This window comes from Cydia pomonella, chromosome 13, assembly GCF_033807575.1.
Source record: "Cydia pomonella isolate Wapato2018A chromosome 13, ilCydPomo1, whole genome shotgun sequence".
Taxonomy (NCBI): domain Eukaryota; kingdom Metazoa; phylum Arthropoda; class Insecta; order Lepidoptera; family Tortricidae; genus Cydia; species Cydia pomonella.
In genome coordinates, this window is record NC_084715.1 from 13230424 (window position 1) to 13256338 (window position 25915).

The 25915-nt window shown below is 37.5% G+C and overlaps 1 long non-coding RNA gene across 1 annotated transcript; it reads right to left on the reverse strand.

The window, feature by feature from the left end:
• Nucleotides 1–26: 26 nt before the first annotated feature.
• LOC133524257 (uncharacterized) lies at nt 27–2258 on the reverse strand. Its single transcript, XR_009800358.1, has 3 exons — nt 1971–2258; nt 772–847; nt 27–164 (listed from the first exon to the last, which is right to left on the reverse strand). It is a non-coding gene; the product is annotated as an uncharacterized LOC133524257 (long non-coding RNA).
• Nucleotides 2259–25915: the final 23657 nt, after the last annotated feature.

A 25915-nucleotide genomic window follows, 5' to 3' on the forward strand; every position in this document is an offset into this window, starting at 1 on the left:
ATTTGTATCAGAATAAAACATAGTAATAAGCAAAATATGTATTTATTAGACGCGCACGCTTTTCCTGCGCCACTCTTAATAGTAGTCCGTTTTGCGCATGACGATGAGGAAGTTCTTGAGGAGCGTCTTCATCAATATCTCCTACGATTTCCTCGGGAACATTTCTGCAAGAAAAAGGAGAACATCGGTAAGAATATTAGAATTTAAAGAAGAAATCTAATCATCACTATAAAGAGTAAAAATGTGAAACTTTCTTCATCAATCGCTGAACAATGAAATTTATTCCATTTGCCCTTATCTTCATTTAATAGGGAATATTACGCGAAACTCTGCGTAGGGGTCACAACTACCACAATCTGAGGGCCTCCGCTAGCTGACGCGGATTATCCGAACGGACGCCCCGTCTAATAACAAATTGTATGAATAGCGCTAAGTGCGCGACGGAATTGGCCTGGGAGCAGGACCCGCGAGCGTGCGCACGCGGCGGGCGTCCGCGTCAGCTAGCGGAGGCCCTGAGGGTCTACCGCGAAACAAGAAAATTTCGTTACTTATCTAACCTCTCTATCACTGATGAGAATCTGCAATGTTAAGCTCACTTACCTATAATGTTGCGTTATGTTGTATACTACGCAACATGCATTTATTATTGACGATGCCTTCGTCGGGCTGTAGTGTAAGACGCGGTCGTGGCCCAGGCACCGGAATACGTTTTTGAGGTACCCATTGGTACGCTTGATCGTGTTGCGCACGCGACAGTGCCAGACCGTGTACCTTGCTTCTGGGCTTCCCGGGGCAGGATTCAGCACTGGCGTCATGAGCCATGGCTCAAGAGCATACCCCGAGTCACCTGAAATTATTATTTTTTGGTTACATAATACTTAATCATCTGAACAACTAACGAAACTTCCCCCTTGCTTATGCCTTTTTAGGGTTCCGTAGCCAAATGGCATAAAACGGAACCCTTATAGTTTCGCCATGTCCGTCTGTCTGTCTGTCTGTCTGTCTGTCTGTCTGTCCGAGGCTTTGCTCCGTGGTCGTTAGTGTTAGAAAGCTGAAATTTGGCATGGATATATAAATCAATAAAGCCGACAAAGTCGTACAATAAAATCTAAAATTTTAATTTTTTTTAGGGTACCTCCCCTACACGTAAAGTGGGGGTGAATTTTTTTTTTCGCTTCAACCCTAAAGTGTGGGGTATCGTTGGAAAGGTCTTTCAAAACTAATAGGGGTTTTCAAGAAACATTTTTTGATAAAGTGAATATATTCGGAGATAATCGCTCCGAAAGAAAAAAAAAATGTGTCCCCCCCCTCTAACTTTTGAACCATAGGTCCAAAAAATATGAAAAAAATCGTGGAAGTAGAGCTTAAGAAAGACATTAAATGAAAACTATAGCGGACATGATCAGTTTAGCTGTTTTTGAGTTATCGCAAAAAGTTTTCCCTTCATAGTAAAAAGACTTCTTTAATTAGGTACTGATTATGCAAATTTGCCTATTTGTTTAACTCGGGTGAAAGGTACCATTTACTACACTTTAAGCTCCAGTTTAGCTTATTGTGACGGAAGAGTAACTACGGAACCCTACACTGAGCGTGGCCCGACATGCTCTTGGCCGGTTATTTACATTATGATAGGTATATTAACTTAGTCATGAACTATTTATTCTGTGGTCGTGATCTTAGTACATTTACTAACATGCACTTGCCCCATTCCAATAACCCGGGGTTAACCGGTTAAACCGTTAACCCAATGTGAAATTGTACTGGTAACATGGTAACTCCAGGGTTAACCAGTTAACCCCGAGTTAGTGAAATGGTGCAAGTGGTGCTAAGGGATTTAGAAACAGCGCGCCAAGCGGGATGTTTTGGAAACTCAAAATTCCATACAAAATGACAGTTAACGCAAACGCGTACGTCACGTCTCCCCATCGAATAAATTTACACTAGGTACAGATACACAATTTTCTGCTTACCCAGAAGGAAATACTCCCCAATGTGGCCATTGTACAATCTTCTTAACCCATTCAGGGCCCGTGACTCAGCGTATGGGTCATGTTCAAACAGTCGCGCAGGGCCCGTGACTCACATGTGAGTCGTGAATAAATTCTGATTTCGTCATAAACAAAACTTAATATGACGAAATAATATAAGTATAATTTGAGCTAACAACCATCTTTATAAGGCATGTTGAAAAACATAATTGTAAACATGTTTTTTTTAGTGAAACAGGGTCTAGAATATTCAAGTTTGGTTTACTGGAAGTGTAAAATAGTAAATATTCTGAAATTCGAGATACATACGTGTCCCAAGCAAATGGATAAATCTACATTTCAAAAATATCAAAAATATATTTATGCCTGAAGTTATTGACATGACTCAAGGTATGGGTCACCGTGGCCTGGCGCTAATTGTAAAAACTACACATATCTTCATAGCACGCAAAAATAAACTTTATAACTTGGTTTTAAAGCTTATTTCATGACGAAACTCGTTGCAAATTGTACCTTTTTACAATGGATTACTGTTTGGATGGTAGCAAGCAACATTTCTAAGGACCAAACTTATTACCATGCCAATATTTTTTTGTTTCATTATAAAAACAGGGCGGCTTAAACAGTCACCAACTAAATGGTATATTGTATTACCGCAATAGTGTGTGAGAAATATTTAAAAGAAAATATTTTTCTAAACATTTTCGTGGTAATAAGTACTATAATACATTTTAAGTGCTCTATTGTTTATATTATAATGACGTTTACCAAAACAAAGTTCATGACCGGCCACATGTAAGATTATCGGAGACACTTGGACAATAAACAATGGATGCACCTGGGCGGCGGCGGATTTAGCGGCGGTATTATCTTTAACGTGGTATTTTTGACATAAACTCAAGAAATGATTCACCCCATCCCCTCTATTAGGATGTATTTTAGAGTAACATGGGAAATTATATTTAGTCACGATTTATTCGTTGGCGACTTTATGCTCCTCTCTGTGCTCTTCAGTGATTTCGTATTTTGTGATTTTTGTGACCTTGGCTATGGATATTATATGAAAATAACAGCGCCCTCTTGACAATGATCATCTATTTCTGATCAGGCTTTAAAATGTTCATTCTTAGTTTCTTACAAATATCAACAAATTAGTAAATATATATATATTTGAATATGAACAGTAAACAGTTGGTTAGTAAAAATGTTGCATAATATTGTCCAACGGACCGGATTCATAAGCGGCAATTTCTTTGACGTTCGCGCCAGGCCCCGAGACCCATAAGCTGAGTCACACGTTTTAGCTGAAAACGGTTTGTATGGTGGCCCGGCGTGTTGTGTACGCTTCGCGGTTCGTGGCCATGAATGGGTTAATTCATCCTAAATGGACGAATTGTTAAATATGAAAGAGTCGTGCACACGGCCAGGAAACCTCGTGTTTACTGCCAAGATCTTACAGTTGACATCTGCAATCTGAAGATATAAGGTTATTTATATTCTTATTTGAGAATTGGTGACAACCAAGTAGTAACATATAAGTTATTATTTTAATGAATTATTATAATCAATCTAGATTAGGTACATCATTATCTTAGTCGATTTGTGTTAGATTGTCCCATAGTATTTATATTTCTTTATTTAATTATAATATACATACATTGTGGTCAGTGATGAGGATTTTATGATTAATATAAAAAAATCATTATTTGTAACTAAAATTGAAACTTACTAGCTGTACATTAAGAGCGTGAACGCCTTTCCGATTCAGATATTGCACTCCGTGTGGCACAGGTGGGAAATATTTTCACTTGAGTGCAGTCTACTACACCCAAGATATTTGGCAGACCATATGCATCCTCAAATCCTGAGGCAACTGATCGTCGGGACCGATCAGTTCCAGGAAAAACTATTATCCATTGGTCTTTAAGTCTGTAAAAAGGAGCATATTTTAGATGGCACGTTTTAGAACTTAACCTTAGTCAAACCTAGCTAGTATTGCAATTCCAGATTATGTATCCAATGTAACTAACTACCTGAACATAACTATCAAACAATACCTATCTCATTACACAATACATCAACACTGATGCTTATTCAAAAAAGTAAAAACTACTAAGATAGCCCTAGTATACTCTCACAGTTTTTGATGCCTAGTAGTTCAGTGGTCCAATAAACATACCTTCTGTTCACAGCATCTACAAATTGTTCAAGATACTGTGGCTTACAGTCGTCTGACCAATAGATAAACCATGATCCTGACCAGTCCCGTGTTGATAATTGCCATCAGCCAGCAGATGTAATGCTGTTAGAATCTTATTTAAGTAGTTGTACACAGCTTAATTATTTAGGTAAGTAATTTTTTTCGCTTAAGAAATATTTAAATTTTAAGGTATAATGTAGCACCTCTGTTATGTTATAAACAACAATTTCACCCAAATATTTGTATCAGCTAATTTTGTGTGATTGTGCGGTATCTTAACATACAAACTTTTGGTACTATATGAGCAACACTGCAATATTATAGCTTTACCTTAAGGTGAGATGGCAATTCATCACCCTTGTGAGGCTGGAGGTCGGCGTTGAGTTCTTCACAAATATATAACACTAACTCCTTTCGTACTCTGTATATATGACGGAACTCTTCGTCCGGCATATCAAAGGGGTTTGCAGCGTCCCTCAAAGATCGTCGCTGAATCCTTCTTCTTTCTTTTTCCTCTGCAGCAGTTGCGAGCTGGAAGAAAAAAAATCTCGACATCCCTGCAAAGAAAATATTGACAATATTATATGCAGCGGAACTTTTTTTTTTTTGCTACGTCGGTGGCAAACAAGCATACGGCCCGCCTGATGGTAAGCAGTCTCCGTAGCCTATGTACACCTGCAACTCCAGAGGAGTTACACTACTAACTAACTAACTAACACTCAATAAAATCATAGAAAAACGGATACTTACTGATAATTTATACCTTAACATAGGTTTTTTCATGAGCTTTGCATCCACGACAACGCTTGTCGTGACCTAAGAAGCACGTAGATAAAATTAACTATATTGAACTGCCAAAATGGGATAATGTGTCAAATTATCCGACGACCATGTTATGCAAATTGTCGATTGTCATCTATCGCTGTCAAATGTGGATAACTCCTATTATCGTCTGCAACCGTAGTGTGAACGATAAAATCGAAGAAAACTGTCATTTTAACAACAAGATTGTCACCATATCGCGTGATAACTAAGACCATGCTAAGCCCGCAGCGTAATAAGAGTGTAGTACCAAGTACAATTCTTTCGATACATACTTTTTGCAGCTAACTGTACCTATGTTCAATTCAACTTCATGTAAGGTCAGCATGGGAAAGTGTGGCACACAGCCCATTCAGGTATGTGAGGCTGACATTGGGGTCTGTTTATACATTGATTAGTGTTTATTGCGAGTTCATACATTAGCTACTTGCATTAAATGGCAAATGTATGAACCTGCAAATAAATAATAAATAAATAAAATAAAATAGCCTTTTATTTCTTGCGAAATTTTAACATTTTAACATTGTTGTTTAGAGTTAAGTTAAAATAATTTTAGAACCAACATCAAAAAACTATAAGCAAACTTAATTACTTATAGCTTCCCAATGGCAGCTCTAAAACTATTTCAAAATGAATTTTAATATGTAGCAAGAACCCCGTCTTCACAGGTGAAGGCCTCCTCCAGAGTTTTCCACTCATCTCTATCTTGAGCTATTCGCATCCAGTTTTGACCAGCTATATTTTTTATTTCGTCTTCCCATCTAGTAACAGGTTTTCCTATACCCCGTTTCCCTAGTGGCCCTTTCCATGACGTAACATTTTTGGTCCAACGCTGGTCCGTTATTGCCTGCAAATAAGACTAACCAATTACCCTCAACACAAGCCTTATTGAGCTTACTGTGGGACTTAGTCAATTTGTGTAATAATGTCCTATAATATTTATTTATTATATCACGATTGTATAATAGTTATTTACGATACATTAGTGGCGATAAATTGAAACACGACCGAAGGGAGTCTTTTAAATCGACAAGAGTTGCGAATTACCTATTCGCACATGTGTCGTACAACGTTTTACAGTACATATGACCCTTTAAATTTTCGACATACTTAGTTACATAATGTGCTAATTTACACACTAGTGCGTAACACTATAGTAGCACCGTATGTACTGTAATAGTACATTACGATACTAGTGCGAAAATAGGAAATTCGAAACGAGTGGCGATAAATTAAAACACGACCGAAGGGAGTGTTTTAAATCGGCACGAGTTGCGAATTACCTATTTGCACATGTATCGTACAACGTTTTACAGTACATATGGGCCTTTAAATGTTCGACACAGTAACGTAATACGCTAATTTTCGCACTAGTGCGGTAAAGTAGCACCATATGTACTGTACATAGTTATTTGTGCAACAAGACAGGAAAGTTGGTTTTTCTTGCGAGTGTTGATTTTGAGTAAGCGAAAGATTCTATAATTGCATCACGAAGCGAGTGATTCTAAGTTAGAATCTTGAGCGTAGCGAGGGAGTTAAAAACACGAGATGTAAAATAACTGCTCTCGTGTGACACGCAACTTTTCACCTCAGTAGTGAGTTCATTATTAAAGGTTAATAAAATTAAACATCAAGTAAAGTTAACCACATTTATTTACATTCATGAATGAAAGGCATCATCATTATGACGAAAGCTTGTCTCACTGAGGAAAGTCGCATTTAAATTTCGGTGACAATATTTTTACGAAAGGGTGTAGCATCGGCGGTCGATACTGGAGCTGGGATTTTACGCGGTAGGCCGTACGGCGGTGCACGGTGTGGCGTTATTGTGGCGGAAATGTTTATTTACATCGGTTTCGATTGTGCATTGTAAAAGTGCGCGACTCGCTGCTGTAAAGATAGTGTTATCGGATCGTTCGCTCTTGGTGTTCTCTGTGTACATGCCCGTCGATTCTGCGGAGACTCTTACCGAATTTACGGAATGCCTAGGGGAAATGGCGGCAATAGTGGAGGAGTGCCAGGTAGACTGCGTCTTCATATTAGGGGATTTCAACGCTCACCCGGGCAGACGATTCGGTAAGGAGTTGTTAGACTTTTGTGCGGATGTTAGATGGCAATGTGCGGACATAGACATTCTAGGAGTGGCCTCGGATACATACACCTATGTTAGTGATATTAATGGTACTAAAAGCTGGCTGGATCACTGTGTAGTATCTGAAGCGGCACGGAAACTAATACGGAGTATAAAAATACATTATGACGTGTACTGGTCGGACCATCATCCGTTAGAATTAGTTTGTAATTTAAATTTAATTAGAAATAATAATATTACAAGTAATATAGTACTTATGTAATAAGATTATTTGGGGAGAGCGTGACGCAGCAGCACAATTGACATTATATGAAAATTATTGCAATGAAAAATTTAAATATATTGATTTTCCAATTGTAGCAGGATAGCCTAGGAAAAATTGCCCCAGCGATTTTGGGCCGAAACTGTAATCAAACGATTCCTTTTGGGGAGGTTATACTCTGCACAAAGTTTCATCCCTCTGTTACCCCCTGGGGGTGAAAAACACCCGACTAACCCCAAAACTGTTTTAATTATTTTTTCCTAAACTATGAAAGTGACGAATTTCAAATTTTGTACAAATATTAATAAGATCTATGATTGATCTATGTGCTAAAAAAATATTAACCCCCTAACCATTTAAACTCTTGTAAAAAAAACAAAAATAAAAAAAGAATCAACCTGTATATCAAGTTTGGCTCATGGTACCACACCATTTTTTTTTTCAAAAATGAACCAGTTTATATTCTACATGATACAAAAGTTTCATGGACCTACTCCAGAAGGAATAACATTGCGAAATTAATATGTATTGGCTCTTTGGTGCGTACTATTCATTGAACTCCCACTAAGAGCCTTGCATTATTAATAAACAATGGCTTGCAACCGACCGCTGGCGCTGCTCGTGCCCGATTTGAAAAAGGTGGGGATAAAGAAGTATGAATCAAACTCATTTGTATTTATAAAAACATTTTTAGGGTTCCGTAGTCAACTAGGAACCCTTATAGTTTCGCCATGTCCGTCTGCCTGTCTGTCTGTCTGTCCGAGGCTTTGCTCCGTGGTCGTTAGTGCTAGAAAGCTGAAATTTGGCATGGATATGTAAATCAATAAAGCCGACAAAGTCGTACAATAAAATCTAATTTTTTTTTTGAGGGTACCTCCCCTTCACGTAAAGTGGGGGTGAATTTTTGTTTTTTGCTTCAATCCTACAGTGTGGAGTATCGTTGGAAAGGTATTTCAAAACTAATAGGGGTCTTCAACAAACATTTTTTGATAAAGTGAATATATTCGGAGATAATCGCTCCGAAAGAAAAAAAAATGTGTCCCCCCCCTCTAACTTTTGAACCATAGGTCCAAAAAAAATGAAAAAAATCGTGGAAGTAGAGCTTAAGAAAGACATTAAATGAAAACTATAGCGGACATGATCAGTTTAGCTGTTTTTGAGTTATCGCAAAAAGTTTCCCCTTCATAGTAAAAAGACATACTTTAATTAGGTACTGATTATGCAAATTTGCCTATTTGTTTAACTCGCGTAAAAGGTACCGTTTCATCCCTTGGTTAACAATTTACTATACTTAAAGCTCCAGTTTAGCTTATTGTGACGGAAGAGTAACTACGGAACCCTACACTGAGCGTGGCCCGACATGCTCTTGGCCGGTTTTTTAAAATTATCTTGGTTTCGGGTCCGAGACGTTGCGTATTAAGCATGATACGAGTATAATGATTAGTGGCTACGAAATAGTACGTTTATTTTAATTTCGCAATGTTCCTTCTGGAGTAGGTCCATGAAACTTTTATATAATATAGAATATAAATTGGTACATTTAAAAAAAAAAATGGTGTGTGTACCGTGAGCCAAACTTGAGATACAGGATGATTCTTTTTTCATTTTTGTTTTTTTTACAAGAATTTAAATGGTTAGGGGGTTAATATTTTTTTAGCACATAGCTTTTAGTCTTATTAATATTTGTACGAAATTTGAAATTCGTCACTTTCATAGTTTAGGAAAAAATAATTAAAACAGTTTTGGGGTTAATCGGGTGTTTTTCACCCCCAGGGGGTAACAGAGGGATGAAACTTTGTGCAGAGTATAACCTCCCCAAAAGGCATCGTATGATTACAGTTTCGGCCCAAAATCGCTGGGGGCAATTTTTCCTAGGCTATCCTGCTACACCCTTTTATGTATATAAATAATACGTATGCCCCTTTGTTTGATTTTTTAAGATTTTTCAAATATTATAAGTGTTTTTGATAATTGTATGGAATTTGTATTTTGTTCCACATCATTTGGCCTTTAACATCAATTAAATGATGGTTTGAACAGCGCCCATAACATTAAGGCACTTACGTAAATGACTAGTAAGCCCAATTCGAGAGCGGCAGCCGCGACCGCATGGCGGGCAGGAGAATGTCATGCCCGGTGACGAAGGTGGGAAAACAGCGCGCTGGTGTCTCAGTTCTCGCCTAGTGTGAAGGAGTTTAAGCCATGCTTCATCGTGTGCAACTACTCCATCTCCCAGGGTCTTCCTCCAGTGCTCGCGGTCTTCAGCCTCCCTTTCCCAGTTGGTGGGATCGATCCGGAAGGACAACATATCTCGCTTTGCGCTATCCTTTAAACGAAGCATTGGTCGCCCAACCGGTCGTTTCGCGTGCGCTACTTCGCTTAGGATAGTCTTATGGCTCCTCTACATGATGGCCCAGCGTAGGCCAGTCCTAGGGACGCATTTATGCGTTAGAGGGAGCAAGTGATATTGCTATCTCATTTCACCGCATAGCTGCGTCCCTTGGACTGGCCTACGCTGGGCCATCGTGTAGAGGAGCCCTTACGTGGCAAACGAGAGGGCTCCATCCTGTGCACGTGCCCCAACCACCGTAAGCGTCTCTGTTTCAAGACTGCTGTGATACTGGGTAAACGTGCGATGCTAAGTACCTTCTCATTTTGCTCCTATCTTATACCTAATAATAATAAATCGAAAAGAGGAAAACAAAGGGGCATAGCTATATATGGTTAATATACATGAAATTGTTTAAAAATATTATTCATAATGTCAATATTGAGGGAGGAAAATGGGGGAAGTGGTCGTCCACTATCCTCTAAAATATTTTGAATGTTTCAACCATAAACCTAGGTAGCAATTTAGCAACTTCTGCTAACAATCTCTGCACTACAATGTAGAATTTAAAATTGGGGGTAAAGTGTCTTTCTGATCGGTCACAAAAGGAGCATTATTTATGAACTATAGAAATAAAAAATATTTCTTTTTTAATTTTTTATTTACTACCTTGAAAGTACAGGCCTTGCTTAAATAAACATAACAAACTATTATTTTATACCAATTATTGGGTTTTTGGTTCAGATAAAAAGCAGTCAAACACATCTAACCCAGTAAATAAATAATATAAAATCCAATCATAAATAATAACAAATGTGTTGTTTTCAACAGTAAATATTAGTATGGACTACACAATGTACTAAATCATAATCATAATCATTCTTTATTGCAACCATGGTACAGTATAGATGTTATACATGATATACAATGTCTCACATGGACCCTGCAAGGGCACAGCATATAATATCTTATTATTCATAATCATAACTCATAACATATTATATTATTATTAACAATGAAGCAATTCTTATATTACACATGAGATCACTAATAAATGTCAAAATAAATTATCAAAGAATGAGTCATCAAAGAAAAAAAATAAACAGAAAACTCATCTAAGATAAGTAAATTTTCTCGCACTTATGGATAAGACCTGTAGGGCTAAGATGGTCGACTCTTTATCATTTGTCACCATGTCTGTCACGTTCTAACAAATATGTAAGCGCGAAAGTGACAGGCATAGTGACAAGTGATAAAAATGGAGCCATGATGCCACCGCTGATAAGACTAATGATTGTAGTTTAACTTTCTCTGTAGGGCTAAGGTCAACTCTTTATCATTTGTCACCACGCCTGTCACATTCTAACAAGTATGTATGTAAGTGCGAAAGTGATGGGCATAGTGACAAGTGATAAAAATAGAACCATAGTGGCACCGCTGATTTGTTCTTATTTTACTACAGGTTTTTATACTAAGTCAGTGGCAAACAAGCATACGGCCCGCCTGATGATAAGCAGTCTCTGTAGCCTATGTACGCCTGAAACTCCAGAGGAGTAGGAGAAGGAGGTAACTACAGAAACAAATTTGAAATGTTTAATTATCAGTATTAACATACTAGAAACTTAATTATGAAGTAGCTGTATTGTTAGAATGTTTTTTGAAGAACTATTAATTTCATACCTTTTTGTTTTAAAATGTTTTTTCAGTTCTGGAGCCGTTTACTGAAACGGCTTTCAAAGGAAAAAATAACTCACTGTATATTTATGTGTTATATATTTTTGTGAATATTGAACATTAAAATATTTTACTGGTAACAACTGAGAATAATCATTCCCACTAGGACCCACCAAAGTAAGTTAATAGTACTACAGATCATTATTAGAAGAAAGATGAGAAAACCCATTCTTTAGCTAGTCTATCTATAACTTAGAATATTGACCCGTTTGGGCCGCTCATCTGATTTGGAGTTTATTCAGTAAAATATTATTTTGCCTAATATTTAAACATTATAACTTACTATATTGATCACTTTCGTATATACTATAAGGGTATTGAGTTATTATGAAACAATTTGTAACTCATAAGCAGACAAGTTAGTGTACAATATTATGTATGTACCTACAACTAATCAGATAGTGGAAAGAAGCAATTTTGTGTCATACAAGGCAACATTGTTTTTAGTTTGTTACTAACTGATGGGTAAGTGCCTATATTTAAATGGGTCATCACAAGACAGTGTACGGATTTTCTGAATTAAAATAATTTTAGATAGTCTTACATATAGCAAACCTGTAATTGAGGTAACACAAACAAAAGAGGCACTATCACTTTATCTTAAATCACCACAAATAAAATTATTATCTTGACAGTTCACGTGTACCTAAATGAGTAACTAGCTGGAACCAGGCGGCGCGAACAACCACGACGTCAACACTTCCAAAAGTTTGTCGTGACACTCTTGCGACCCCAGGCTGCCTTCCTCTAGGATTCTAAGTCTGCTAGTCCATTGATACTTAGCACGAACGAATCATCTTTTAGCTTGAACAGGGGATGAATCTGCTTCGGAGAACCTTTGTTTCGTGAGGGCACGATATATAGATTTATGTTTTCCATTTACCTAGTTAATGACGATTTCGCCAGGAACTGTTCTCATAGGGGATAAAGTTGTCCCGTAGTTGCTTTTAGTAAAGTGATCGCTGGTTTTTATTAACAAATAGCCACAATGGATGGAGTGCCGGGTGTTGACTGTTGACTAAAGAATGGTTTCAAGACTAATTCTTCATTAGCTGCACACTTCCACGTTAGTTTACTGCAGTATAAGCTAACAGTTTAAATATTATCATCGAGCAAAATAACAAAAACAAACATTCTTGACCCGACTTCGCCATTTTTAAGACATGTTTTCATAATTTGACGTATCAAATTATCTGTCAAAATTGACAAGTATGCTCCACGACCAATCACGTTTATGAGCTTTCGAGAAGTCACTTAGATCTTGCTTAGATCTCTAAACCATCTCTTATTGATGTCTTATTGAAATAAGACCGGAATCAAAGTTAACGTCAATTTTGACATATCGTTTAGTTATCGATCTTTTCAATCTCTTTCCAAGAACTAACGCATCTCTAAATCATTGTTCGAATCGGGCCCACAGTCGTTGGGTGTTGAGGATGAGGGTATTAGACAGTCGGTGAAGGAACGCTTTTTCAGTCGGCTCACAAAAGTCCTTAACAGTCTTTTGTCAGGAGGCAACAAAGTGCGCGCCTTCAACGCCTGGGTAATGCCCCTGCTCACATACTCCTTTGGCATACTAAGGTGGACTCAGACCGAGCTGGACGCCCTGGATCGGAGGGTCCGGCTACTGCTAACCACACACCGTATGCTACACCCACGCTCGTCAGTTATGAGATTGTACATCCCACGGAAGTGTGGAGGTCGAGGCTTCCTAAACGCCAAAGATCTCCACAACCGCGAGGTGTGCAATCTCAGGAATTATTTCCTTAACAACGAGTGTGGGATGCATCGTGATGTGGTGGCAGTAGACAGGAACCTCACGCCGCTCTCCTTGGCAAACGAGAACTGGCGCAAACCTGTGGTACTAAGTACTGCGGATCGCAAGGCGGCATGGGAGAGTAAGGTGCTACACGGGCGGTTCTACAAGGCCCTCACGGGACCCGACGTGGACCTGCTCGCGTCGGTGAACTGGTTACGATTCGGGGACCTCTTCGGAGAAACCGAGGGTTTTGCCTGTGCAATTGCGGACGAAGTGATGATGACGAACAACTATCGGAAATATATCCTGAAGGACGGTACGGTCGACATTTGTCGGGCATGCCGCCGTCCCGGAGAGTCACTCAGGCATATAATTTCCGGTTGTTCTCATCTTGCTAACGGCGAGTACTTGCACAGACATAATCTCGTAGCCAGGATTATTCACCAGCAACTTGCTCTTCTATACGGCCTTGTGGACCGCGAAGTACCGTACTACAAGTACTCACCTGCGCCAGTTCTCGAAAATGGTCGTGCCACGCTCTATTGGGATCGATCTATTATCACTGACAGGACTATTGTAGCCAATAAGCCTGACATCGTGATAATAGATCGATCGCAACGCCGGGCCGTGCTCGTCGACATCACCATCCCCCATGATGAGAATCTCGTGAAAGCCGAGAAGGACAAGTCCAGTAAGTACCTAGACTTGGCTCACGAGATAACCGCCATGTGGGATGTTGATTCGACGATCATTGTCCCGATAGTCGTTTCAGCGAATGGTCTCATAGCGAAGAGTCTCGATCAACACCTTGAGAGACTCTCGCTAGGTGGTTGGATCAAGGGTCAGATGCAGAAGGCGGTGATCTTGGACACGGCGCGGATAGTCCGCCGGTTCCTCTCTCTGCGGCCCTGACCACCGGCAGCTTGGGCCCTGCCCCGCTGCTGGCGGCACCCTAGGTTAGGTTTTTTATAATGTGTTTATATGTATTTTGTATTATTTTTGTATGATTTGTTGTATTTTACTTTTATATTCATATTATAAAATGCCTAATCTAAGACACAAGATCAATAAAGAGATAATAATAATAAGACACAAATGGATGTTGTAGGCACAAGTAATTTAATACGTTTTGGATGTCATTTACTAGTGAACGCTTTAAGCCTATATTGCCTTTTTAACCGACTTCAAGATTTCGAAAGGAGGAGGTTCTCGATTTAGTTGTATGTTTTTTTAACATAAAATGATTAATCTGATTTACTTAGTTTTCTTAGTTCTCTTTCAAGTAATTCAGTAAGTTCTACACCGTGTTTTTTTTATTTCCGTTAATTTCAAGGGTGCATCCCTGAGCTTTAATTAAGTAACTTTTTCAAAGATACCGGTATTCGAATTAACTCAATTTCGGAGATAATCTATAATAAATTTTTATCTTATAAGGCCCTAACGAGCGTGTACACTTGCCACAGGGCCTGTTTATATATGGATTAGTGTTTAGTACGAGTTCATACATTTGCTACTAAACGTAAGTATCATCGATCATGTTCCAAATGACATTGATATGTCACAGTTTTCAATTATTTGGTTGAGTTAAATGTAATGCCCGTGTTAGGTACAACAACGCTATAGGTATGTAACATTTAATTCCTTTTTATTAAAATTAAAATAGTTAAAAATTATTCAATTTTTTTTTTTTAATTTAACTATGCCATTTAGTGTCCTTAAACGTACTTACCGATACCCCGTAGTTAACGGAATTAAATAAAAACACGGTGTATATGTATAGTATTACGGGCCATAATTTGAAAGTGATTGTATGTAAAGGTATTACCGTATTTTAGTTGGGATACTCGTAGTTATAAGTTTAAAGGCTGGTAAAGTCACGTGATTTATTTTATCCTATATAGGATGTCAAAGCATTTAATAACTTTATAGGTAAATATGCACTAATAGGGATGTAAAGCCTGGTAACATTGCAGGATGCGAGGAAGTTGAATCCCGAGCGGCAACCGCGTGCCGCAGTAAATTATTGTGACCAGTATGGCCTATCTCACACACTCACATGATATTCAGTGACTTCTTGGTCAATCGTACACAGCAAGCTAAAATAGGAAACACTGTTAGTAAGGATTCCCCTGTCGTTTATGGAGTGCCCCAGGGCAGTATATTAGGACCCAGCTTGTTTCTAATTTACATAAATGACTTGTGTCAATTATCTCTTACAAAAGGAAAAAAAATCACTTATGCTGATGACACATCCATAATTTTCCATGGAGATACATGGGAGGAAGTGTACAGTAATGCTGAGATTGGACTTGATAAAATAAATACTTGGTTACAGGTAAATCTTCTTACCTTGAACTTAATAAGACCACATATTTACAATTTTCTTTAAATAAATCATTTATGGTTCACAAATGCAGTTTTCAGTCAGGAACTGATTGTTCTTGTACTGTTATTGCTAAATCTGAGTGTATTAAGTATCTGGGCGTTCTGCTTGATGACAGAATGAGTTGGCAGCCACACCTAGACCTATCCTCAACACGGATAAGAAAACTAGTATATATTTTTAAGAAACTAAGAACTGTATCTGACCTACTTTTATTGAAAAAAGTGTATGTTGCTCTGGTTCAGCCAGTGATTGGTTATTGCAATGTTGTATGGGGTGGCGCTTGTAAAAACCACATGTTAAAATTAGAAAGAGCTCAGAGATCCCTGTTGAAGGTCATGACATGTAGATCATAGATATCCAACGAGTCTATTGTATAAACAATGTCAATTGCTCTATGTTAGACAACTATATATACTTCTGTTAGTGCTAAAGCATAAGCTTTAGCCTTATGATCAAAATAAAATTACAAGTAAATGAACTTTGACTAATGTATGTGCACCATATAAATCTATGTAGCTACGGCCAGAGTGCAACAAAGATTTACATCTTTTTACATAATAAGATTAACAAAACTCTAAACATTTATCCCCTACATAAATATGAGTGTAAGGAAAAACTTAAGTCCTGGTTGCTGTCACTAGACTATGAACAAACCGAAAGCATCTTACCCTAACTTACTCACACACACACACACACACACACACATCTACACAAAAATATGTATAAATATAAAATTAATTGCACTGTATTCTTATTAGAATGACATTTGTTTTCTAGTATTAAAACAAGCCTTAATTATCTACTTTACGTTTAAAATGAGAATGGTAAATGTAGTTAATAAGTCATAATAGTTACTATTCTGTTTGGGCTCTCTCTCCCACTGACTCCCTCCCCCCCCCCTCCCTCTGACACTGACTTCTGTAACACAGGTTTTTACCTAGGTCAGAAGTCAGGGACTTCCACACTAAAATGTACTTCCCTTAATGCCAATTAAATTTATACAATACAATACAATACAAATCCTCTTTATTGCACAACCTCAGAACAAATGTACATGGAAACACATATAATACATGAAGATAGAGGTAAACAACAGGCGGCCTTATCGCTACAGAGCGATCTCTTCCAGACAACCTTTGGGCAGTGGAGAAATGAGACTTTTAATTTAACTAATTAGGAGGTGCAAAAAACTAAATTAAAACAAATTAGCAGTAGAGGCAATACGTTTAAAACAGTTTAACGTTTTACGTTTTTTATTTTATTTTATTTTATTTTATTTATTATTTTTATTTCTTCTTTCGTTTTGAGGTTCCATACACAATAAATTCTCAGACGGCAGCGGTGCCGACATGTAACCTAATGTAAGGTATATCTGACTATTTGTCATTTTAACTTAGTTTCGTAACGTAGTAATTTAACTCACTATCTCGTAGAGAGGCACTTTAGGTGCATTTTACTTCAAGTGGGGTGGTATACTGACACATTCATATTTTTAAATAGTCAGCAAAACACATAGCACTTCTGGAAGTACAAGCTTAATTATTTACATACGCTATAATTACAAATATAGAACAACTTACCTGTAAGTGAAGTTCCACTAACCCAAGACATATATATAGTTTCACTTGAAGAAGCCACCTTTTCACGTGATAGTCAGAGAGTTGGCCGCAAATAAAAACTTAATACTCGATGACAGCTGACAACTTCATTACTTTTAGAGCACTCCTGCAATAACTGAGCCTTGCCTGTGAACTCCAACTTCCAATAAATGGGAAAACATTACTGGTAGGAATGTACAGGGCGGGATTTCGACCGCGCGCGCGGGGCTTCACTTACAGATAAGTGCGTTTATTTTTGTAATTATACGATACTGCCTAGCCCGAGACATTTAGAGTTTCACTTGAAGATGTTCAGAGGTTGGAGTTACGGGCAAGAAGATAAGAATGTTATTCTCAATTATTAATATTATACCGTACCTACATTAGACTTACAACCGTTGATGTTAATAATATTTAATCAGTAGCTAAGATTTATAACTGTTATAAAAGAAACAAAAATCATGCTTCAAATATAGTTTCATAAAACATTTGAATATACAGCAGCATGATATACAACAGAGTCTTATACTCGATGATTGAAGCCTGTCTGAAGTAACCGTTTCGACATTTTCAAAATAATGTTCTCAATGCTCTTAATCAGTTCGTTATAGATTTCTGTATCATACGTTTTGTTCGAGGATAATGCCTTACCGAAGTACAGCTTCGACAAGAACCAGAACAGAGCATTCATTCCTTGCGCGATCCTATTAAAGTAGTTTAGGGAAAACAAGTTTATTCATTTGCGATCCTACCAGAATCATTCAGACATTACATATGTATTTGTATTCGTTGCGATTCTACTAAAATCGTTCAGACAATACGTGTTCATTCATAGTGATTCTACCAGAACCGTTCAAATAATACATGTCTATACCTTTGTGATCTTACCAAGATCGTTTAGACAATCATAATTATTAATTTTCGATTCTACCAGAACCGCCAAGACAATACATGTCTATTCATTCGTGATTCTACCAGAATCGTTTAGACAATACTTAGCTACATGTATATTTATTTACGATTCTACCAGAACTATTTGGCCAGTAAATGTCTAGTTCCTGATCCTAACAGAATCGTTATTAAACAATACATATGAACTATTTGTTAATAAAGACTGCTTCATGCAGCAGACAGGAGGATGTCAATTAATTTGTGCATTAAATTACTTACTCCGACGGAGTTTGTGACTGCGTAAGTAGCACAAGTATCCAAATATTTTATTTAATCGTATGGCGATATTGTCAAATAGGCAAAGTTACATAAAAGATTATAAGGCAACATCCAGGTTATGCAGCCACTGCACAGTTTCGGGCGTCAGGTTGACGAGATCATCTGGTTTCCCCGGGTAGGCGCGGAGAGGACATCTCCGAATGATGTGCTCCATAGTTTGGTCTTCGATGCCACAATCACACAGCGCGGAGTCGGTCCATCCCCATTTGTGACGGAAAAAGTTACATCGTCCGTGTCCAGTTCTTAGGCGATTCAGTCGGCACCATTGCTTCCTAGGGAGGTCCATTCCCTTATACTTGGTCGTTGGGTCAATATTCACGGCCGAAGTTTCAGCTTGGTTCATCCAATCTTGTTTCCATAGCTGATCGGTGTCAAAGGTCTCCTTAGAAAGTTTTGCTGCCGCTGCATAGACTGGCCGTCGGGACTTGAGTCTCGCTGCAGGTGGGTTGGTAAACTCTGGGTGAAGTGGGAGCGTGGGGCAGGATCTGATTTTTTCTGCTTCCCTCAACAGTGCATTTTGTCTTCTCAGGTAAGGCGGCTGAATTTGGCTGAGCACAGGAAGCCAATGGCGGGGTGTGGATTTTACTGTACCCGTGATGCATCTCATGGTGGCGTTAAGTTTAGTATCTACCTTTTGTACATGGGAACTCTCGAGCCAAACAGGTGCACAGTATTCTGCCGCGGAGTAGACCAGTCCCAAAGCACTAGTACGAAGGCATTCCGCAGATGCACCCCACGACGTGCCACACAGCTTGTGGAGAATGTTGTTCCTGGTTGAAATCTTCAGTGCCAGCTTGCTTAGGTGCTCTTTGTAGCTTAAAGTTCTATCCAGCGTAACGCCAAGGTATTTGGGGAGAGGGTTGTATGGAAGCTTTTGCCCCGATAGTGTGACATTCGGTTGGTAGTGAGCAAGGTGGTTATTAAGATGAAAACATGACACTTCGGTTTTGTTTACACTCGGAATCAGTCTCCATTTTTGAAAATACTCCTCTAGGTGTTTCAAATCTGCAGTGAGTGTGTTCTCAGCATCAACAAAAGCACTGGTTTGAGCTACCAGGGCAATGTCGTCCGCGTAAATAAACTTTTTAGCTGCAGTTCGTGGGAGATCATGGATGTACAAATTGAAGAGTTGAGGGGCAAGGACGGAGCCCTGAGGGAGTCCATTGTTGAGTATCCAAATGGCATATGAGTATAACCTTTGTTATAAGAGCAAAATAACTGTAAATACGAGTACAATAGGTGACATCTACAAATTAAGAAATTTCCTGGCAGTGCAGGAGGATTAACCAAACACTTTATATCATGTTCCCGCTGGTGAACGGAGAAACTGTTTGATCGTCCTCTCGTAGGTCAGCTGTTATAAGATCCTCTCATTATCACAGGACGGTGGAGGGGGGGGGGTAAATAAGCCTTATAATTCTCAACTTGATACTCACTATAATATTTATAGATAATATTTTAATTAACATTAAAGACATTTCACTGACACGTAAAAAAAGTAAATGAAGTTGTCAGCTGTGTCATCGAGTTTTAAGTTTTTATTTGCGGTCAACTCTCTGAATATCACGTGAAAAGGTGGCTTCCTCGAGTGAAACTATATATATGTCTCGGGCTAGGCAGTGTCGTATAATACACTTTTTTGCCGTTAGAATGCGGACTTTTTTCAGTGTACTGTGACTGCTTACATATGGCTAGTAGGTATACAAGAACGGTAGGAATACTGTTCTGATAAGCGTTACTGGCGTATCGCGGCACGATGCGCGATAAACCAGCCTCCTGATGGAAATGCATGCATATTTCCCGCAGCGCTGCGCTGATAAATAATCCAATAACAAACTACCTACATTTTACACGTATACAGAGGTAGCATTAGGTATTGATGGATAGTTTTATCAAGTTATCGGTTAAAAGGAAATCCTGATGGAAAACGGAAAACTAATAACTTTATACACCTAAAATAGCATTGAACGTTCAATTATATTTTTAAAGTTGTCCTTCAATTTTATTTTAAAACTACGTGATTAGGTATGATTGTATGCTCGGTTTATCTATGGAAGTTGTCAATGAATTAATAAACACTAAATTTATTTTCTCAATTTTCAACTGTAGTCTTTAAACTGTATTGGTTAAAGTTTTTTCGATAAAAAATGATGAGTTAGGAATTGGTTGTCATACACAACTAAAAACATGCATTGGTTTTGGAAGTCAACTTAATTATTTGCAATAAATCTAAGCAAATAGAGGAAGAGGGGTTAGAATTAGGATTTGGAAGATAATTTGTAGGTACACGTACACAATACGCGTATATCGCATACTGTCATTGTATGTTTCATATTATTGTATCGATTAACGTATTAAGATTACTAATAAGTTTTGGTTTCTTTGTTCAGTATATAATATAATAAGTATTAATATTTAAAAATATTAGTGGTAACACGTTATAAAAAAAAAATCTAGTGCTAACCACCAATTATCTGTTAACCTGTTGCTACCGGTGGGAACCTATAATTGGCTCTTTGTTATCTATATATATAACTATTGTACAATTTATAGCTGTTGGTTCTCCGAACAATAAATAAATAAATAAATAAATCATTTATACCCTAAATTTAAGAAAAATGATAATTGATATTATATATTTAAACGAATTACGTTGGTATTTAATTCATGTTGGTGGCCGCCAGTTTGAAAAGGTAAACCATTTTTTTTAATGAAAATATCCAACGGTCAGGCTGTTTTAAATATGAATCGATCACCTCACATGTCTGCGGCAGTTTCGGTTTTTATCCGGAATTCAGAAAGTCTCCCCGTTTTTCATCTTTTGTTTTTAGTTGCGCGGCTGTTTTTAACAGTTTTCAAAAATATTTTTTATTGAAAAGTTCCTCATGGACAAAAAATGGTCTGGGTGAAGTTAGTTGATTGAGTGTTCTGACTATTGCGCTTATGTGCACATATCACAATAAAAGATATGGGGGTGAGTGTGATAAGTTTTAAAAGTAAAATAATTGTTTCTTACATATAAATAGTTTATGCTCATAAATGTCACCATTTTTTATGTTTTCCAGGTTTTTCTTTTTTCGGTTAACCGAATGCGCCTAATTATAGGCAGAATTCATAGCGTAAGTAACAAATCTTCTATTTGGTAATTTCATAAACATTCGTGTATTCTCAAACGATATACCAATTCTCTTATCTATTAAATTTAACTATGAAACTCCCATGAGATTCGAACATATTAAAATTACTTTAAAAGTGTAGAAGATCCTCGAAAATTAGATCGAAATCTAAACATGTCGAGCATTTATTCGACTTATTACGTGAGTTTAAGATTATTACGTTTAAAAAAATTCAAATGTCTTATCTATTAATCAATCAATCAAATCATTTATTAAATTGATATTTTCCGAATAGATCACCGTGGACTCAATTCGGTTGAAAAAGGTTGCCTGTTTCATTGGGTCCGATGTTCTGCTAACACCAATATAGGTACCAATAAGGCAGAAATTTCTTGCTCAACTTGATTGAGAGCCAACCAAATTAGTTAGGCCACAACCAAATCGCCCTGTCTATTAAGGCTTTTAAATCGTTCTAAGATCGCAATGCACTCCGGTTGTCGGAATTTGTAACATTGCCGCTTAGTGATTGGTTGAAATTTTTATTGGCTATGCGGCACTGGCAACTGCAATCGATTTTTCAAAATGTGACTTGAATGACTAAGCCAATTCTTGGTTTGAACGAGTTTCTCTGGCGATGTATTTTCAAATGCAAGACTGAATTACTTCCGGTAATGAGTTGTGAAGTGAATTCGACGTTGCCATAATTGGCTCCGAGAGAGCTCTTTGGCTGTAACTGAACACTAATCTAATGTTTTTAATGGAACATTAGCGTTTGATCCAGCGTGTAGCTAGCGGAAAATAATCGAAATATGTGAATTTAAATTTTGATTACGCTGATATTGAATAGAGTAAGCAGTGTAATGAATTCACCATTATTTTATCGTTCCTCTCGTAGTTTGGGCCTGTATGAAAAATGTTGGCACTTTTTCTATCGATGCCTTCAAATTTTGATAACAAAAATACAAATAACAACTTTAATCATCTGATTACACGAATACGTTTGTCGTTTCACGAGCTATCATTAAAACATGTTCGTCTCATAAGCTTATCTGCAATTTTACGACTAGTTATTCTGTTCCAACTTGCTAAACCACGGTTCTTCAAGGTTCTCAGTTCCAGTATTAGCTTCATATCCGACCTTATTTTTCCTACAGTGCAATTGAATTTTCGCTGATGGTGTAAAACGCGTGATTCTATGTCTCCTTGATATACTGTTAGTTAACAAACAGACTTAACATACTATGAGCGTCACAGCGATATCAACCATTGTGAATATGAGGGTATGAAGTCTTGAGTCGAGTGCGGTGGCGCTTGGTTTTCTTCCATCAACTTATTGAGGTGTCAGGTGGACCAAAGCAAATGTGATCTAAGGTTACCTATAATATATATGGATCTGGAGGTCATGATTATACTGGTTTGTTTAAAGCAATGCGCTCCATTATCGAGGGAAGGGCCGCTGGCGTGGCGTGGCGGTGTTGGAAGTTAATGACGCATACATCGATAGTTGCGTGCCCGGCGAAAATATTATACAGTAGTTTCCTTAATATTAATTTTATCAAAATCGTTTGCCATTTACAAAATACTTAGAATAATAATGAGAAAACGTATTTCATCACAGGCCTTTGCGTCTATTGCAGACGATTTAAGCATTGCTGTTTAGACAACGGGTTTGGTGACTGTGGAGGCCGATGCGTGAGCGGCACGACCTCCCACATTAAAAAAAAAAAGTTAAATGTATTTAATGCTCTGATATTTCTTCCAACAATGCATGTGGATGACTGTTTCAACTTACATATTACACCTAAGGAGCTACGTAGGTATAGGTAGGCATCTATTATTTTACTTTGAAATGTAGAAATTGCCAAACTGTTAGCTTAGAAAACTTATGCTTATTATCTAAAATTATTTTTACTTATTGACTACCTGTTTAATTTATTTGTTTATGTCGTACCTAATTAAGCCCCCATAGGTTCGTGTTCTTTTCTCACTCACACTGAGCGTAAGCATGAGCCACATGGACGCTCGGGACTGCGAATATCATGTTTGTGAAAATAAAATTACGCATTTTTAGAAGTAATGAAATTTTCATATTTATAGCTTTTGCATAAATTGTTACGAATTTTTAAAGTGCGTTTTAGACATATGGTTTTTATTTTTTCTATCGAGCGAAAGTCAAAAAAATCGAGATTCGAATCAATGAAGTCACTAGAGAAAATCCTCAAGATTGCTAATAATAGAATCAGGCGTTACTTTGCGGAAATGCATAAATATTACTTTGCTAATCCACGAAATGATAACATACCAGTCAATCAGTGCTAACCCGATATACTACTTGCTTTTTTATATGCAATTATATTATTATATATATTTTCTTTTTGCGGTGGGAGGGTGGGAGGATTAATTGAATATAAAAATACGCTAGTAAATTCACACTGATTGACTAGCACGTTATTATTTCACAGACTAGCAAAGCCATATTTTTGTTTTACGTAAATGATTGGCAACCGTATTCTGATCTTAAAACGTGGTACGACTTTTCTAAAACTCCGCACACTGAATCTACGGCACCTTAAGCACTTCAGTATCGTTATTAATGTCGTTATTTATCAAAATAGATTATCTGTAACATAAATAATAGTATCATTAATGCATAATTCGAGTTTGCATGACTACTCGTACACAATTTGAGTAGGTATATTATCAACGAATGATTTCATTTAATCTAACTAGTCAAATTTAAAGTACGAATCAGCAGATTTAATTGATACCCAAAATCAATATAGGCATTTTGCTAAAATTTATATAAAGTTGAACAAGTCCACTGAGCCAATCGAATCGCTGAACAATTAAATTAATTTGCTAAAATTAGGCAAATTTCGAGTTTATTTCCAGTTCATAAATCTAGTGCAAGTATCTCAATTAAGAGGAAAGTAGACTACTGCTTCTACAGACTAACGTAGTCCCAATTTTTCTCTCTGGATATTGACATTATACAAAATATTTTTACCATAATTGATTGCAGGCATTTTATCCATAACTATCCATCTAACAGAAGAAAAACTCTCTGACGCAAAAATCTTTGGCCTATGTATGGAGGGTTAGCCGACTTTGACCACACGCTAAAAATTTTTTCGCGACAATTTCTTTTTCTACTCTTTCCTAATCAGAACACGATACCGATTATGCGCTTAAATTAATTCCCACTATTTATGTTACATCATGTATTTTGTATAATTTTACTACAGAGAGGAAAATACGGACTAGGTACGTTTTGTATCGAGAAGGTTTTATCGATTTTCGCAAACCTAATTGACCTGTGTGGATTATTAATTATACATGCGACAGTCAACATTGATTTCGCATGACGGAAATAGGGTAGGATAGGCCTCACTTCTCGTAAACGAGAAGCGAATAGTGCAAGTATAGTATCACATTCAGAAGGAAACCGCCGTACGGAAGCCGTAATTTCGGGTATCTTATAACATAACACTCATGGCAACAGAACTCCAGAAACGAACCACGTTTACATAATGCGTAGAAAGGTGCTCATCTAATTTCCCTCACGTAATCTTAAACTTGCAACCGTCCCTCTGACCTTCACGAACACCACAACAACAGTATTTTAGTCGCAAGAATGATGCATAACTTGAAAAAATTTTAAGCAGTAGGACACTCTTTATGAAGATAGTTTCGCTGCGGTTCCGAGTGCTTCGAGCATTGAGCTCACAGATTACTTTCCAAAATATAAAGACCATAATTATTTTATTCTGGTCGGATTAGACCTCGTCGCCTGGGCACAGATAAACTAGTGAGGTGTGGCTTTTAGGTGGCTAAAAGTGAGGAACGGTAAGGCTAGGGCTACGGGCGCTTCCTTCTAGTAAAGTGTGACAGAACGACCTTTTATTTTAGCTGTATTTAAAACCTGCAACGTATAAATAAAAACATCAACAAAAAATAACTTTTGGAAAAAACATGAGCTGCTGTGCTTACAAAATGTTGTAAATGATTATTGAAAGGTATGGATTTCAGCGTTGATTATACGTGTGTTACGGCTAATGTTTTGTAGTCGTGGCTTGTGGCGTTTTTCCGTATACATCTAGAACTATCCAACACTGGAAGGATAATGTCATAAGTGATGATGCAACACCTAACATTACCCAGCCAATATTGGGTGGACCTATTTGTGTACCGGTAAACGCCGGATACAGATTAAAATTGTTTAATTTTTCGTACTTTATCCTAAAGGCTCGGGTAATATGGTAATATAGATATACCAGGGTAAACTTGAGTTTAATTAACCTTCTAACATTACCCGTAACACGTAAAAGTAGAAGTATAAAAGCGCCGGTTTGGTGGTGATGACAGTAGCGAGTCTATGGGAGGTGGTCTGTAATTGAGC